Source organism: Pezoporus wallicus, unplaced genomic scaffold, assembly GCF_028554395.1.
Source record: "Pezoporus wallicus isolate ANWC-B61680 ecotype Strahan unplaced genomic scaffold, APGP_CSIRO_Pwel_v1 contig_1438, whole genome shotgun sequence".
NCBI classification, from domain to species: Eukaryota; Metazoa; Chordata; class Aves; order Psittaciformes; family Psittacidae; genus Pezoporus; species Pezoporus wallicus.
Window position 1 is genome coordinate 4,097,904 of NW_026638681.1, and position 18,838 is coordinate 4,116,741.

An 18,838-nucleotide genomic window follows, 5' to 3' on the forward strand; every position below is an offset into this window, starting at 1 on the left:
ACTGTAGGCGCATGTAAGTAATGGACAAAGGCCGGCTGAAGGGCTTTTTTAGGAGTGGACAGAGTATTTTTGAACTGCATCTTGATCTCTGCTCCAGACCTGCCCTCATGTGAGTAAGTGTATGCTGTAGGTTGGGCTGCATTTTTCCCTAGAAGTACACCTTTGGAGTGAGAAGACAGATAATGCCTAATTTGGCAGCTGCAGCTGCTCTGCATGGGCAGTCTGGTTTTAAGAAGCCTGCAGATTTTTAGAAAGCATTCAAAATTTAAGTAAACAAATACAAGAGCTGCGTAGCTTCATGTTTAAGTTAATGTATAAATCAACCTGTCAGCCAATCAATAGAAATCGCTCTCAGTTAACCCTACACAACTATTCCTCTACATGTATTTTGTGTGCTGGGAGAAACTATAGAAGTGATTTAAGAACTGTAAAAGTTTGATGAATGGATATGTAATGCTTTTTATGACAATATTTTCAAATTTCCTGTAAATGCTGGATTATTGCAGTTTTATAGTCTATTTTTGATGGAATATAAATACAGATTTTAAATTAACTACATGTTTTAAATTAACTACATGTTTTAAATTAAATTAGTAGGGAAATCTATCTCTTTCTCTCTGTCCCCTTTGCTGTGAGATGCTGTAAATTCTTGAGAATGTTCTGTCTCAGGTTGTGTCTTGTGTAAACTGATTATTTTATGGACCCTGGAAAAGTCAAAAGGCATGAGATTAGAATTAGTAAGTGAAACTGATAGTGTTTTTATTAACAGCCCCCCCCCCCCCAAGGAAAAAAAAAACCATCAAATCAAAACACAGCATCCTCAAGAAGGGATAAAAAAATGAGGCTTTTGACTTCTCAGTATGATTATCATATTTTACTGTGAAATAATGTAATAAATACATGTAAAAGAACACCCCAAAAGTAAGCTTCAACTGAATATTTCTCCATCAGTCTTATTTCTGATGATGAATATGCTTTTACTGAGCTGATGTTTGTAGAAACTGGAATATATAGTACTACATATTCCTGCTGTTCACTGTGATAAACTTGCACTATCAATTCCAGCCAACTTGGTTCAAGCTAAATTAATCAAAAGCTCTTTGCCCTCTAAGTGGAGAGCAATTTTTGTTACATAGTATGCTTCCAAGTAAAGCAGAATGCAAGGAGGGACCACAACAAAGTGTACTTCCCTGAAACCAACAAATCCCTTCAGCAGAGCAACACACCGGTTTTGCATCCATTTTCTCTAACTGGAAACATTTGGGGCACCATGAAAACTACTGCTATGGGACCCTATGTGCAGGAGAGGGCACTGTTTACCTTCTAAACATTAAAAACAAAAAAAAATCTAAGTAAATTCCTAGTGCATAAGCTATAATTAAAAACATCACCCTGCTAAGAATCTGTTAGTTGTAATTAGCAAATAGTGAATGTTTTGTGGTTAGTGAAATGTCATTTTGTATGGGCAGTCTAAATTACACTTGCACCATTAGTCATATAAGTTAGCATACACTGTAATGGAACTCATTCTAGTCTTAGATTTGACAGATTCTTCAGTGAAGGACAACGATTTTTGTTGGAAGCAATGACAATTATCAGAGTTCTGCTATCGTTTTTTAGAAGAATCCTCAAAGATGTATTATGGAAGTGGAAATGTTAAGTGTACTGAAATGCAGGACTTTCTTTTACTGTACAACATAAAACATTTATAACACTAATGCACAGGCAATACATACACACTTATAAGTATGCCATTTATAATGTAAGTATGCCATTTGCTTGTAATGTTAATGTTCCAAAATGAAATTATAAAAGGGCAAGGCAGATGCAGTCAAAATCTCTCACACATGAATTAAAATAATTCTTTCTGCTCATATAAGAGAAAAGTACTGATGAAATATCAGTCTTCCAAGTGGAGGGATGTTAAAGCTGTTCTTAGGTGTGAGGAATAGGTGGCAACTCCTCACAAAGTCAATAACCCACTTCTTTTACCAGTGTCATCTGCCAAGCCCAGCTGGCAGGTAAGTAGAAGCTGCTCATGTATTCAGAGTCCCATGTCCTAAACCAGTTCAACCCTTCTTGAAAGTCTTCTTGTAAACATGATTAAGAAAAAACCCAAACAACAAAACCCAAAAGAAAATAAGGTACAATATATTTTTGAGCCATGAGCCTTCATCAGATGATTATATTGTTGGGATCTGTAAGTCTTCCCTTAGAGCAGGGTGAACTGCAGAGGTTCCTCTTGATTCCTTTCTTGCCTAAATAAAGCATCACCTACTGCTATGCTGGTCTCTAGTTTACGTACGTATTTTCACACGTTGGTATCTTGTGCTGTCTCACCAGATTGTAACTGTCTTGCTGCATGTTTCATATAGCAGGTTAGGCCAAATTAAAATATAAATCATTAAAAAAAGTGTTTTCTGAAATGTAACTGTAAGCTTGGAACTGCTAAGCTCTAGTCTCATCACTGAGTGGTGTGTTGTGAAGTCTGGAAAGCCATCGCCTTACATTCATACAAATGTGAAGATAAAATGTACAAATTCCCTCTTCTCTGAATTCACTGAATGTAGGTTTGAAAGGGCTGGGTATTATCATTTCACTAAATACTATCATGCATGCATCATACAAAGTGGCTGAGTGTGATTATGCAGGTATATCTCCTCATTAATAAACCTGTCCATATTTTACTATGCTGCAGAGCAGTATGTTGGTTCCACGGGACTGCGAACTACATAGTGAATAAGTTCTTCAGGCTATAAATGTGTAAATTTAGAGTACACATTACCATTCATCCACCAAAGAAAAAAAAAAATCAGCTAAAGGTTTGCAACAAGATCAGAGAGAGACTGTAGCTCTTGAACTTTCACTGAATTTGAAGATATGACTATTTATTTGTGACATTAAAAAATCACTTCCCTGAATTTTCCCCCCCCTTTTTTTTTTTTTTTAATTGGAAAAAGTGTTCTTTCATAAGGATTTTCTTTGTTGTTTTGGTTTTGGTTGTTTGGGGCTTTTTACTTATAAACTAGCCCTCATTTACCATAGGGCTAAACTCTTTTGACCTCTGACAGTCATCCACTGCCATATGACGAGCCCTTTACGCTGCAAGGCTTCCAGCTGCTGAAATACAGTTCAATGCAGAAAACTTAATGAAGGTCTGTATGTGTCTCTATGTTGCTGTTCACATCTTCCTTGCTGTCAGCTGTGAGATATTCAAGTCTTCAACACTTAATAGGTGCTGTATTGAAACATATATGGTAAGATCTAAGATTAACCTAAGAATATTAAACTTTTTTTGTGGACTGCTTCATAGCTTGTGAAGGAAAAGAAACCCAGATCCTTTCTGCTTTGAATGAGCTCTTTAGCAGCAGGACTGTCAGAGAGAAAGTCAATGAAGAAAGCAACCACCACAGCAGACTGCAGAAAAAGAATTGATGTATGGGACTTTGGCCTCAAGATGCCCAGAACATCTCTCAGGTACATACATTGTTAAACTAACCGTCATTTCACAAGAGGTAACAAAACCCCTGAACCAATAATCTTGATTTTCCTAACAGCAGGTCTCTCCTCTTGATAGATGGTAATGTCAGGTTGGTAAATTAGTTATTCAGCAAGTATTTTTCATTCCTTCCTCTTCAGAAGTTGAAGCTGGAGTGGGAAACAACTATCACAAGCATAAAGCAAGAGTTGCTAAAGAAAAGAAAGTCACTGCAATTGATTTACAAGCTTGACTTAACTTTTACTCTAGGAGCTCATATTTTTCTCATGATTTAGTTTTAGACAAATGCATTTCTCAAATGCTTTTTTTCCTGTGCCCTCTCTGTCAAATCAAAAAGTAGGTTTTGTTTTAAAAGCATAGCTATTTTTAGATACAAGTCACAAGAAAATATCCTAGACAACAAAACAGATCCAATGGGAAAAAAAAATTAAAACAAATATAAAATATGGAGGTGGCTTTAAATGTAAAGCCACAATTTTTTAGCCGTTACAGACATGACTTGGGAACTTTACATCTGGCAACACTGTGCATAGCTCAATATTGTTCAGTGTGTTGTTTCCGGATTCTTTTTCAACCGTGCTGCTGTTGACAATGGTGCTGTGGCTTTTGCTTTCTAATGATGCTACATTAGTAAGAAAACAACGTGAGCTAGCAGCCTGAAGTTCCTTTTGCATAAAGGAGTCCCATAAGGACTGCTGTAAGTAGTCCCATATAAACACCTTATTCCTTATGGTCTCTGTGCATTGAAATTGAGGCAGGTAGGTCAGGCACCCAGGGATACCACGGCCCCTCAGCAGTCTCTGACCACCAGAATGGCCTCTTGGAACTTCAGCTTTGTGAAGTCCTGGTCTGGGTTACGTCTTTGGAAACACCTAGAAAAGCAGGAGGGCTTTACTGTTGATCTTTTCACATTTCAAAGAGGTTAGATTAGGAGAAAAAAAAACAACAAAAAAACACACCCCCCCCCCAAAAAAAAGAAAACAAACCAAAACCAATATGTATCCCTCTGGTAAAGAGTATTTATTGATTATAAATATATTAAGGACTGTAGCCTCCTGGATGTTACTGTGGGGCCCAAGAAATTACAAAGCTGTAATAATTTCTCTATTAGTTAAGGAAGTTTCAAGCCATTACAGCTCTGACAACATTTTCTTCCTTCCCATACCAAATCTAGAGGCAAAGCAACAGCAGAATGGAAGTGGGACTTAGGCGGCTCCTCTCAGAATGCAGCTGTTGGTAGACTTGTTATGCTAAGGAGCTACTTGAACACAATGATAAATCCAGTCCACCCATGACTACAGTGACAATAATTTTCTAATAAAGAACACTTGCAATAGCACAGCTTTCTTTTCACTTTACTATCTTTAACTGTGAAAACTGTAGAAATAATTGACCTTTTTCCTTCCTTCCTTTCTTTCTTTCTTTTTTTTTTTTTTAAAAACCTGAAGAATGTTGGCTTAGAAGATAAAAACATTCAAATGACTTGCTGTGGAGGTTTTCTTATAAATCCTGTTTTCTTGCTCTTTCTGAACAGAATATAGTGGGTTTGCTTCAGTCTCTAGTGAGTGCTACTCCATGTCAAAAAACCCCTGCACATAAATCATGACAACCAGCAGCAGCCTCAGAACCTTCTCACAGTATCTGTCTCAGGTGCACTGCACAACACTTTCTGTACAAGGTGAATGCAGGCTATGTTCTGGATTCTAGATAATGATAAATAACACACTTATTTTCCAAAAGAGGTTACCTCTGGGGATCTGTAGCAAACAAATTATTGTGTCAGATCACAGTTAAATGACAATATCAATAATCTTAAGGAACAGATCACACAATTCAGTTTTCATACAAATTGCCAGCTATTAATAACTCTTGCGGTTATTTCAGCCCCTAACTATTCAGCCAGTTGATTTCTTCAGACATAGCACTTAATGAAGAGTGTTAGAAACTGTGTTTTACTGTAATGTCTCATAATACCTGCTCTTTTATTGCTTTGGAAAGAGGGATTGTAGTGTTCATGCAATCATTAGGTAATTCAAGTACAGATAGCAAATCCTCGGCTTTGGACTCATACATATATGTTAAATAGTAAGTTATGGGTTTATTTTTCATTGGTCAGCCTCTCTACAGTTTTCCTCTCCCTTTTATCTTTCCTCATAAGGAAGCAAGACATGGAGGTTGCAGGGGATTGTTCAGCAAGGGAAGTATTCTGAGAAATATGACAGAAACAGGCTGCATTTGGAAGATTTCTTATTAAAGTGGAGCTTTTGGAAAGTAACAGACACAGAGTTATCTAAACCTGCTAGGTGAGTATTAAGGAAACTGAGATTCCGAATAACTAACAACAAATAATTAAACACTATCTCTTCCTCTGACAAACTTTACTCTTCAGCACACACTGAAAACAACAGCAGTTCTAAGATTTTCATGAACTAATCAGTTCTGTCAGATCACACCACATGATGGAAAATGTCATTTGGAAAAGACTGAGGCTAGTTTAGCAAGCATTTGGATGGGGAAAATTACCATTCCCATGAAGCAGTGTGGCACAACAGGATAAACACAACTGAAATAAAACACATCTATTAGGTGAATCAAAATATTTCGATTTGGTACAAAATTGTGTTAAACCACTGTTCAAATTTTCACCGGGAAAGTCATTAAACACCACTGAAAATATAAGCTCTGGTTAACTGATCCTGTCGATTATTAATAAACAGATAAATAAAATAAACACCAACTTTCCCTTTTACTGCAATAAAGCTTCTGAGGGTGGGAAGTTATTTCATGCTTATTCATACTGTGCTTTTCTCTGTAAAGAAAAGAATGATATATGTATAGTTTAGATGTACCTCTGCTTTAAATCCTGATGTCATGAAGATAGTGCAATGGAGAGAGAAAATACTAATTCTTAGCCTAACCTCAGAAATAGCTGGTTTACCATTTAATTATCACATGGACTATTATTTTTTTCATATAATTCAAAAGTCCCAACACATCAGATATTTCAATTGCATAAAAATGTGACTGCATGCTGTTTCTAACTGCACTAGGTTTTCTGGTTTTATACCATGGTCATTACACCATGTAGTCTTTCTATTTCTCTTGCATGTGTGAGTTAGTCACCTGTTTTCCAAAGAAGCCCTTGAAACAAAATCCATGAAAACAAAACCCTCTCATTCACAAAAATGCAAATGGACCAACTCAGTTGCTTGTCCATGACAAATATGTACCATATATATGGACCATAAACATGCTGGAATTTACTGCTATTAATCATCTTCCTTTCCACACGAAAGGCAGACAGGCTTTTTCAGTATTTACTTCTATGTAATTGCCCGTTTATAGATGTCACTTAGTGAGGGAAGCTGCATAAATGTCACCAATGGAATAAATAAAAAGACTCCACTGAGCACTCCATATGTGCTGCCTGACCTTAGAGGAAAGAAGTATAGAAATGGGGGAAAAACTTGAATTTTCAATGCCATACCCTTCTTTCTGACCTACAGGTATACGAGTGGAGGAGAGGACCTGTGTTATAACCAGAATTCCCACAGGAAAAAAGATGGGTCTGGCGGAATGCAGGATTCCTGCCTCATGCTCCTGGGCCAGACAGCAGATTCTCTGTCTTGGTCCTTGCTCTACATGAGAGCTTCTGCTCCACCATGGGGCCTGCCCACTTCTCCCAGCCCCGTCATCACTCTGATTTTGGGAGAGGTGAAGACCTGTGATCTCTCTCCTCCTCCACAGATAGTAGCTGTTCTTGTGCCACACAGTCAAGAAGGGGAGAGTTGCTCTTGTACTCCTAAATAACACCTGCTCGAGGGCTGGCTTTACATTGGTTATTATTTTCCTTTAACAGGAAAATGGCCTGAGCAGGTGCAATAGAAAGAAGCATGCCTGATGTCCCCATGTGTGTTTTGAAGTAGGTGTGGTGCTAGGCATCATAAAATGTGATTCATCCAAAACAACTTCCTTCTCAAGAACAATTAGTCATCAAATTATTTTGTTTTCTGGCATGTTTTTGCCAATGTTCTTCAGTACTGGAATGTCTGGACAACAGTAAGGCTTAAATTATTTATGTTCTTGCAGCAGCTGCATCGGCCTTGTTTCTCTAATCCGCCTTCATTCTCCTTTAGCTGTAATTTCCACAGTTGTACTGTATAGGGTCCTGCCAGCCAAACATCTGAGAGATTAAGGGCTCCTATATCTGAAGCCAAATACCTGAGGTCAGCAAGCAGAATATCAATCCTTATTACTAGCATAATTGTGAATTTCCTGATCGATTTACACAATCTACCCTCCTCACCAGTACTGTAATTTTTGTTTTAATTTTCTAAGTTCTCAGAGAAGTATGTGAATTGTGACATGTCTCAGAAGTAGGTGAAAGTAAAGGAAACTTTCACCTTGCCCCATTCAAGCCCCAGGAATGCAGAATGCTGTCTATAATGTTGTTTTTGTTTTTTAACTTTTTTTGCAGTCTCAAAGAAAGGACTAAAACCAGACTTTGTAAAGTACAACAGCTGCTGGTTATAGGAACAGAGACAAATATTCATTACGCAATATTTACAATACAAACTGTGAAAGTAGGGAAGTGGCAGGCTGGTGTCTCTGACAGCGCATCTCTCTTCAGAGGTGCAGAATGCCATTCTGAGCAGCTGCTCTACTATTCACTCAGTCCTCTGCCCCTCCAGATTTGAGGCTGCCAATCATTCCAAGCTGCATGATGGCTTTTAGCATTGAAACACTAAAAACCCAAGAGGTACCAGGGTAGACTGGCAAAACCCCTTTTCACTTGTGACCTGGAGCTAGAATTTTAATCCAGATCTGGGGAAGAAGAGTCTATGTTAACATTAGCATTGCATAGCCCATCATCAAGTCTAAAGAATACCACTGCAGCTATAGGCTTTGATTTTTATTGATGTAATAATTTGTAAGTGCTGTTACAAACAACTAATACCTGTTCCAATGAGCGTGAGAGAAAAGCTAACTCATTGGGATCAGTAGTAACTTTTAACTGTCCTGCTGAATAGGGACTTTTTTAAAAGCTATTTCTGCTTTCAGTGTTTAGGTCAGCAATGTGTGGAAGGAGTAACTGGGAAGCAGAAAAAGACTGTTGCTGTTGAGATCAGGACTTGACCTCTTCATGGGTGTGTCTATGGTAGTGATATCCCCTTCGAGATGGGTTTCTGGCACCTACTTGGTGTCACTGCAGTAGTCAAAGAGCAGATTCCGGTAAAAGGCTTAGATGAAAGAGAAAGGTATTGTTTTTTCTCCTTAAAACAAAACCCCACAACACTCCCATTGCCTCATGTTTCCACAGTCACCTTTTCTCATCCCATCCCTTCCTTCCCATCCTGAAAGATCTTCTGCAATTGCCAGCCCCTCTCTGCCTAGAGACAACTCCAAGACTGACTTCCAGCACCCAGATCAGGTGAGAGGCAGCCTGAACCCTGTTAACATGGAAATACATCTTACACTTTGGTCTTCACACATAAAGTTATGAAGACTGGAATCTGCCAGGCTCCTAGCATAAGAGATCGTCAAATATTATGAAAATAATTTGTTGGAAGAGTAATAAGGAATCAAAAAACCCCAACAAAATAAAGCAACACTGCAAAAGAGGCATGGGAAAACTGGCTGACAGCAGGTTTACAAGTGGCATTACAAATAAGAACTAGGTAAGAGAAGCAGTTTGCAATCCTGAATAAAATGAATCATTCCTAATATGATTAGCACATGTTACGTATTAGAATGAAGTGTAAATTTGAAAAGAGCATTTGTCAAAAAGGCAGAAGAAAAAAGGTTGACATGACATTTTCTGCATAAATGAAGACTTTGAAGGAAAAAAACCTCCTTTTTTTTGTTCATTTTAGAGATATTACTGTTAAAAAGCTATTAGTTACTTAAATGTCACTTTTATGAATAAAAACTTATCTTGGTGACATGGGAGATATTGCAGATGAGCTCTTGTTTGTGTAGAGCTGCAAAACCCCAGATTTTCACAAAGACAGACAAAAAATACAAAGCTACTAGCTCATCCTTTCACTAAGTGGAAACATTAAATGCTCCAATAGATTATTTAAAATTACCAAGGCAAATTGTTAGACTGGTTAGACAGGAAGAAAACCATACCTTGTATAGAATTTTTACATTTTTATTTATAAACTGACCATAAATGAATGATACATATTCTGGACACACTGGGTTCAATAGAATTAAGTTTCCATAATTTAGACAATGGGATGGAAAAGCAGAGGTTACCAGGAGACAGGATTTTTGGTAAAATAGCCTTGCAATTCTGTTTTTTTTTTTTGTTTTTTTTTTTCTGATTAGTTTATTTAATTTGAATAGACAGCACCTCAGAGCTTTTAGCCCAGGACAGTCCCAGGATCAAGACTGACCTGTTAAGCCAAGATGCTGGGATCTCTCCCAGGATTTACAGGTTTTGAATTCAAGTGCTGCAGAAGAGGCTTGGAAACACTATTGGACCTTTGGCCAATCTTTGTTTCCAGGGTTTTTCTGTTAAGGACAGTAACTTAATTGGGGCTGGTGTTTAATTAAAATGCAAGGGCAGCACGTCAATGAGACTCCACAATTGAGACTGTCCAGCCCCAGCTGAATGAATGGGTAAGCCTGGGTACATTACATAGTAAAGCAATATGCAGATATAATGGCTAAAGTCCTGAAAGCCATATAGCTGTAAATGCTGTGTTAGATCCTCCGTACTGCTTCTGTACCAGAGGCCACTCAGTCTGAACCACATTGGCAATGTAACTGTAGGATGCATTACATACTGTAGATCTATCATTACTGCTTCTTCTGTACAAACCAGAATAAAATTGCAATGGATCCTCCTTCTGGTGGGCAGCAGTAAATGTCGCTGTGCTAACAAGTATTGCTAGTTACATTTGTGACTGTTCATTTCTTCAGTCACTATTTCTTCATCTGTTCCTCAAAGAGGTTACTTGTTTTGACAGGCTACATAAAGAAGTGTGAAGAAAGGGGAAGACTTATTAATGCATTTATACAAAGGGTGTCAAGTTTAATTCTATAATCTGTAGGGCAGTATTATTTTCAGCTTATTAGAAAAAGAATAAATAAAACTTGAATAGCTAGACACTGGAAAGGGATCTAAGCAAATTGCTACTGAAACCTTAGCAAAAAGCACCCTTGTTATCACTCTGATCTAGGCCTCACTTCTTCAATGAGGAAACTGCTTAACACTCTGTAAGCTACGAGATGACTCATATGCTTCAAATTAAGCATTTACGTAACTGTTTACAGGTGGGGGTGTTGGATCATAAGCTTCACGGGGGAAGAGAATAATTTCTCTCATGCTCATCACATACATAAAACTTCATTCTTTTTTCTAGAAATCTTTCTGCTTCTAGTAGGAATAATTTTGCAATAACTGTTATAACATCCCAGATATATTTTTGCTTCCTTTACTTTTCACTATTGACTTGTAACAAACATACTGCTTTCTAGATGATTTTTTTATTAGAAAGAAAGGCACGGGTAAAATTTAAAAAGACAAAAATATAAAGATCAGGGAAAATAGATTGTAATTTAATTCATTTTATTACAGAAGGAATTATATGAAGAAGGAAAGTGTGCACTGGTAACTATTCTGTTAATCTTAAATTGATGCCCCATGTCATTAATCTTCAATGTCCTGGGTTCAGCAGTAGCAGTCATTTTTCTCCTTCTTGGTAGCTGGTGTAGTGCAGTGTTTTGACTTTCAGCTCGGGAACAGCTGATAGCGATGTTTTGGTTTGGCCAAGGACTTTGTGAGGCTCATGCTCTGCCAGGGAGGAGGGTAAGCCAGGAGGAAGCGGAGACAGGACACCTGACCCAAACTGACCAAAGAGCTATTCCATACCACAGCACGTCATGCCCAGGATGTAACTGGGAGTTAGCCGGAAGGGCTGGGTACAAGTCCACGGCCACATCCGTCCCGCCCTGCTGCTGGAGCCCACCCTTATTACAAGACATTGCCATAAAGCACAGTGAGACAAGAACCTTAGCCCAGGCCCCACACTTGATAAACACTATCACAGCAAATACCGGCTCTACGTAAGTTACAACGGTCTGAAGCTGTGAGATCAAGAAGAACAATTCTGATACCCAATAAATCAGCATTGTGACGAATGACTATTAATCCAGTCAAATCTGTCGTTATCTCAACCCTTCGTGCCCCACGTTGGGCGCCAAAAAGAACTGTTGTGGTTTAAACCCAGTCAGGTAATTCGTTCGCTCACTTCCCCCCCTCCTTTCTTGCCCTCCCCCTGCTCTCGGAGGGACGGAGAGGAGAATCAAAAGAATGCAACTCCCACGGGTTGAGATAAGAACAGTTTAGTAACTAAGGTATAACACAAATCACTACTGCAGGGTTGGAGGAGGTATCGGTCGGAGCTTGGTTGGGCCTGGGGGGCGAGTTATCGGTCAGCGGGTGGTGAGGTGTTGTATTCTCTTCCCTTGTTATTTCCTTCATCATTATTATCATTGGTGGTAGCAGTAGTGATTTGTGTTATACCTTAGTTACTAAACTGTTCTTATCTCAACCCGTGGGAGTTGCATTCTTTTGATTCTCCTCTCCGTCCCTCCGAGAGCAGGGGGAGGGCAAGAAAGGAGGGGGGGAAGTGAGCGAACGAATTACCTGACTGGGTTTAAACCACAACACTTCAATCAAGATAAAAAATCTAGCTGCATATGATATAGAAATAGGTATATAATTTTACATGGGTGTCCAGGTGCTATTTAAGTGTTCTAGTACTGATACCAGATTCTAAGTTTTTTCATCCAGTATGTGTATAGGTCTTTTAAAATACACCCTGAAAGCATAATTACTGTTGTGAGTTGTATTACAATAGGGGATGAATTTGGACCCTAAAAATATTATCTGATGGGGTTTTACTGGTTACAAACAATATTCGCTAGAAGATGCAAATGTGAGGGAATTGAAACATTCATCACAAAGTTAGAATAAACACTTGTCCTGTCCACCTCTAATTAAAATCATTCTCACTTCTATGTTATATTGCCAGTGTGTGCCTCATATATAAATTCATAGAAGCAAAAGAGCGTAGAATAGTAGGGTTGGAAGGGACCTCCCAAGACATCTAGTCCAACCCTCCTACAATGAGCAGGGGGGGGTTCTATTTTTTCACATTTTTCCTTTTTTCCTATTTACACTACCCAGGGGGAAAACATAGGCCTCCAAGTTACATAAACTTTGACCTGCTTCTTTTCACAAATTATGAATTTCACCTCTTCTGTTATGGACAGCATTTTGTATTTCTATACTGCCTTCATAGTTGTAGTTGTGCTATCTAAGGTACTCTACAGCGCTCTTAAAATAGCATAACAACTTCTTTGATACAAATGGCTGTCTTTATGTTTTCTGAAGGATAGAACATAAATAATACACTTTTATGATTGCTATCATGATGAGAAACTAATTGTTAAAGTACTACCCCGGCTGAAAGCAAAACTCTCGTCCTAGTCTGGGATTCCACGGTCTTCGCAGCATTGCAGCAATTTGCAAAGTAATACGCCATCTGTTGGTTGGCAAAGTAGCTCTCATCATTACCACTGCCCAGCTCAACAGCTGTAGCAGTATAATAAAATATAAAACCACTTAAGGCTTCTATTGTTATAAGATAAATGCATGAGGACAGTCCATATTACTCTTTCCATGAAAAGGTGTATCACCTTGGAGTGTTTTTTTATGGGTGAACAGTAGGAAAATGGAATTTTGGTATTTATGTGGACTAAAAAGTGGGAGGTTAGTCAATCTTTCATCCATGGGTCACTGAATAATTTTCACGGCTCACAATTACTGATGTGCGTCTTGTATTTCTGGCTTATGTTATCAACTAGAGCCAGACTAGTCAAACTACAGCCAGACTAGTCAAACACTGCCTGACTTCTATGACTTCTACCCCAAATGCATTTGTGATTACCACAAAAAAAAAAGAGTGTGGTTAACAGGGAACTGGAATATGAGAGTAGTTCTTTTGAGAGCCAAGATGAAAGTCAGCTGGAGAAGTCACTAATTGTGAGGAAAGAAAACCAAAATCAACCCATACCTTGCAAGAAAGAATTTTATTTCTGGTCTTAGGGGATGAACACTTACTGTTATACAAAAGGTAGTCATGGAAACATGGTGGCTGCAGCAGAGAACTTTCAGACCACTGAGTCCACGTCCTTAGGACAGGATGTAGTTTTCACACTTCTAACCTACTTAGTAAATATTAAACTGATGTTTTACTGGAGCTTAGCCAAAAGACCAGCGAGAAAGTTGCATAACTATGTGAGAGATTTGGACAGAAGCCAAGACAAATGCTTTTGGATTAAACACTATATAATTAGTAATTATTCACTATAACGCTTTAAAATTCTCTGACTGTATCCCCTTTATTAGTAGATTAAAATATGTTCCCTGTGGAAGAGTAATGGAGGGAATATCTGCCCTCATGAAATAAATGCTTATTCTCATTCTCTTCTCAGCTTCCTAATAAAACAGTTCTGGTAATGGCTTCTTCACCAGTTTTGCCAGTAATCTCTGTTGCTTGCTTGGATTCAAGTTATATATTCTTGTTGGGGGGGGGTATGGGTAATAATTCAGTTTAAATATTAATTCTTTCTTCCTCTTCTTCTGAATTCACAGGGAACATTAGTTTTCCACATGTTAAAGATGAGGTAAGAAAAATCCTTTGGGTTTTTTGATGCATAAAAAGGACGACTATCCAGAGACTACAACATCATGGAAATTGACCTACTTAGTAATGCTTCCTAACTAATTCTTATTTTCTTGAGAAAGGCATCTTAAGTTAATTAAAAGGTTCATGTATATAAATTGCTTGGAACTATTCAAGGATGATAATAAAGATAAGATGCAATTTGTAATTCTGTTGGTGGAAAGGGGAATTTCTTTACAGATAGGAGAGACCGGAGTTGGTAAAAGGAAGAAATATGTACTAGTCATGTAAGGCTCATTTGCAAACAGAGACAGGCAAAGTCTGTCCAGATGCTAAGCAGGGTGCACTAGCTCTCTTTCAGAACTGTGACTATTTGAGTTAGTCAAGACTGCAAACCACAAAATTCCCAGTAAAAGACCATATGACTGTGCCTGCTTCCTCAGATGTACACAAAGCTTGCATACAATTCACTTTGCCTTGACCAAGGCAATGTGTTTTTTCAGTGAATGTCAAATTAAAAAAAAAAAAAGGAATAAAGATGCAAAAGAAAGGTAGAAAATATCAATAGAGGTCTTTTGACATTTTCAAATAAAGTTTGTCAATGTTTCTAATTTATTTTATTTTGAGAAATTGCCTACCCTGACAAAGGATTTTTTTTTTTCAAAGGGGACTGAAAAAACTCAAAAGGAAATGAAGCTTATTGTTTTGTGTTGCATGAAAGAGCTGGCTATTCCAAAACTATATACTGCATCATTGTGGTGCTAAATATTCCAGAAAGATTATTTAATTTCACCCCTAAAAATTGCACTCTAATTTCTCATCCAAATATTGACACTTGGCAAGCTCGAAACACAGGGGTTGAATTGTGATTATTAATGTGAGAACAGACTTCTTTAAGTTATTAAGCTCCTTTATCTAAACTGTCTTTTCTCCATAGCCTAGCTTTTCAGGCAAATGGTATTTGGCAAAGCAAGAGGAAAGAAAGAGGTATCTAATCTCCAGATATTTGAGTTCTGTGAAGAAGTGAGATATGTAAACACAATATAACACTCCACATGCCCTTAAGTCCCTTGGATTTGTACAGAAGCATGCAGAAAACATCCAGAATTTCCATTAAAAACTGTGTAGGAATTTATTCTGACAGTCTTTATATCTCAGATGTGACAGAATGGCAGTGGTATATAATGTAATCTTGCTCAGAATACACTTACTGGAAGGCCCCAACCTAACAGTCATGGATAAATCTGCAGAGGATTTGTCTTGGCTAAACTAACTTCTGTAAGTTCAAATTTCCTTCAAAATATGTCATGTGAGTGACTCATAACAGATTACATGTTTGTATGGTCACTGTCTTCCTGCTGGATGTGGACATAATTACACAGAGCCTCAATGGATTTTGCTTGACTACTCAGTATTTTAAAACCAACAGATTTAACCAAAGGACATGGAAAAAACATATGGAAATAGATTTTCTGTAGGTTCTGATTTTATCTGGGCAACATATCTCCAGATCAACAACAGATTTTAGAGTATTTTGGCCAAGAGAATTTTGTCTGTGGCTATCCATGGCACACACACACACACACAAAAAAAAAAAAAAAAAAGAGAAAAAAACATTTTAGTGGTGTACCAAAATTTAAATTTAGCTATGAATTCTTACACCTGGAATAAATTGTGCCATTACTGAACATTTTCTGTACAGGTTACCATGCTTTCAGCATCTCAAATTGAGGTAATTTTTTTGTTTTACCTAGGAGAATTACTTGTGAATGTCATAAGAATAGACAAAAGGTGTTAAAATTTGCTGAACCATCAAGACAATGGCTTGCATTTGGAATTTGGAGTTTGACTTGCATTTCAAATAAAAAATGATTTTCTGCCCTATTCCATACACCTCTGTCATTCAGATTTAATAATCTCAAACAGGATATTAACTGGCATGAATTACCATGCTCACTATGTGGGTCATTCTTTCTGTTTGCACCCTATGTAGCCCATACCCATATAGGCTACATAGAATGATATTTTTAATAACTTTTTGCTTAGAGATTCTTTTTTTTTTTTTTTTTTTAATGTTTGGACTTCCAGATTCATATTACATAAGCTGGTTGAAGAATTGTCCCAGGCATTTGGAGGGCAATGCTAGGATTTCTGCTTTGTGATTCATCAGAAAAGCCTCCACTGCAAAATAAGGTTACAAATAAGTTATTAGTTCAACTGTAGAACCAAACAAGTACATATCTGAACTCTCAAATAAGGACATAAAGAAAGAGATATTTAACTAAACCAAACTTGGAGATGATTTCCAATAGAAAATTATGCTTAGCAAAAATAATTACAGGCTATTTCCAGGACCATGAGAAGAAAACACCATTTTTAGATCAAACTTAAAAGTTTTTGTTTATGAGCATTTCCAAATTTTTCACTGTAGTTTAAATTCATATAGTAAGAGCATAGCCATGGAAAACAAATTTTAAGCATAATTTACTATGTTAAACATATATATCTGAGTATAGCAAAGTAGCACAATCTTTCAAAAAGAGTGAACGTTGAATATTTCATAAAAGTTACCTTTTTATTGATATCACAATGTCCCTCCAAATCTAAAGTTTAATAATGTCATTTTTTCTTGAATGAAGAATAATTAAAAACATACATGATGTAACACAGTAAGACTTCTATTTTAAAGATCTTAAAGACAGGAACTTAAAAGTATTAGGCTCAGCTGTGCCCACATGTTTTCAAAAGTAATTGAAATTGTAAGTGAAAAGGGAAAGATAGTGTCTGCCCCCATGTAAGTTACTCTGAAATGTTTAATTTGTACAGTTCTGGTTTTCAATGACTAAAGGCTGAAACTTCAGGTTAATAGTATGCCCGTATATAATGTATCATTTATTAAAGTGTGAATCATTTCAAATGACTGACAAAAATGTTATAAAAAGCTATTTAATCCTTCTCTATCTTTCCATCACATCCTGGAAGATATGCGTCTATTGAAATACTATTAACATATGACTTATGTTAAAAACATATTAATACTATTAACATATGACACCATTCCTGAAAACAGACATTTGACTTAATTTGCTTTGACTTAGTAATTTTCATTACTAAAATTCAATTACTGTATTACAATTTCATTACTAAAATATATCCTATAAAAAGGGAATTTCAGGCAAATAGATCTGAAAAAAATAATCCATTGTTTGGATGTTACTATCTTTGTTGTTGCTCTGCTAAATAAAAAACAATAGTTGATTTCTTCATGAACACAATCTGGGTATGCCATTGGGTTTATATTGTTATAACAGGAAGTTTGAAATAGATTGACATACAATGGTAAATGATACTACAATCTTCCTGGGACCAAACACTTGCAGAAATGGTTCTGTTGCTAATGCATACCATAATTTCATCTGAATGCCAGGTACAGTTTAAGCAGACACCCTGCTATGTGGGCACTGCAGCTTCTGACTCCTTGCCTTCTGTTTCTGAGCAACTTTGTAAGAATTTTCCAGGGACTAAAGACTAGAGGCAGCAGCCAAGAGAAAGAGGTGAGAAAAATATGACTATTGCCTTTCAGCAGACTCTAGAGTGTGAAATGATAGTAATTGACTACTGTGGTCAGATATTGCACATTTCATGGAAACAAATAAAAAAAAAAATCTACTAGTAGGGAAAGGAATTGTATTCAAAGTAAATTCTGCAGTCACAGCTTCAACAGTCTTCACTGAAAAACATGATACTTAAACCCAAACACATGGATTTAAAAAACATGGACTTAGAGCACACTGGCTCTTTTAAATGGATATCTATGCAATCATGGTCAACTAAAGAGAGACTCCATAATAATTTGAAATCAATTTACATTACAAGAGCCATTGGACACCACTGTTTAATTGTTTGTCACTAAATGAGAAGATCTAATATTTTCCTTACCAGGTGTTCTCCTCCACTTATTGATCATAAATTGCAAATCATTTCCTATTCCTAGACTTCCATTGAAGTATGATTCAAGAAGAACAGTGATCTCTTGTACCCTGTGATCTGATCTCTTTGAATTCAAATGCTGTAAACACACTGCCCATAAAAATGAAAAAAAGAGGACTCCACAGAAGCTAGATAGTGGGGGTGGGAGTGGGGAATGAGGGGTGAGGGAGAAGTAAAAGAGGAAATGATATTAAAGAGGTCAAAAGGAAATGTCTTAACACCTTCAAAGATTTGGATGTTTAGACATTTCTGAGAATGGGGAAGAATTGGGTAAAAATACCACTTCACTTTTTTTTTTCTGCACGCAAGGGAAAGGGAGCATAATATGTCCTTGGACTGGTGCTTGCTTGTGTGTGACAGATGGAAAGCAACTGCGAGGAGATACAGCTCTTGCTCTTTCTCATGCCATCAGTGTATAATGTATCTAACTCTTGTTATTTTCTTCCATGGTTTTTGTGATATCTGTCCTTTCCTAACATCCCTAAACTCTGAAGATCCACAACATCTCATCTAATTTCTACAGCCTTCCCTCTGGCAGTCATTTAAAACGTTCTTACCCATTCTCATAAAAACCTGGTTACTAAGATCAGCTTCTCTGAAAGCAGCTTTGAATATCAAAATCCTTCATGTCCCCACCTGCAAGGCC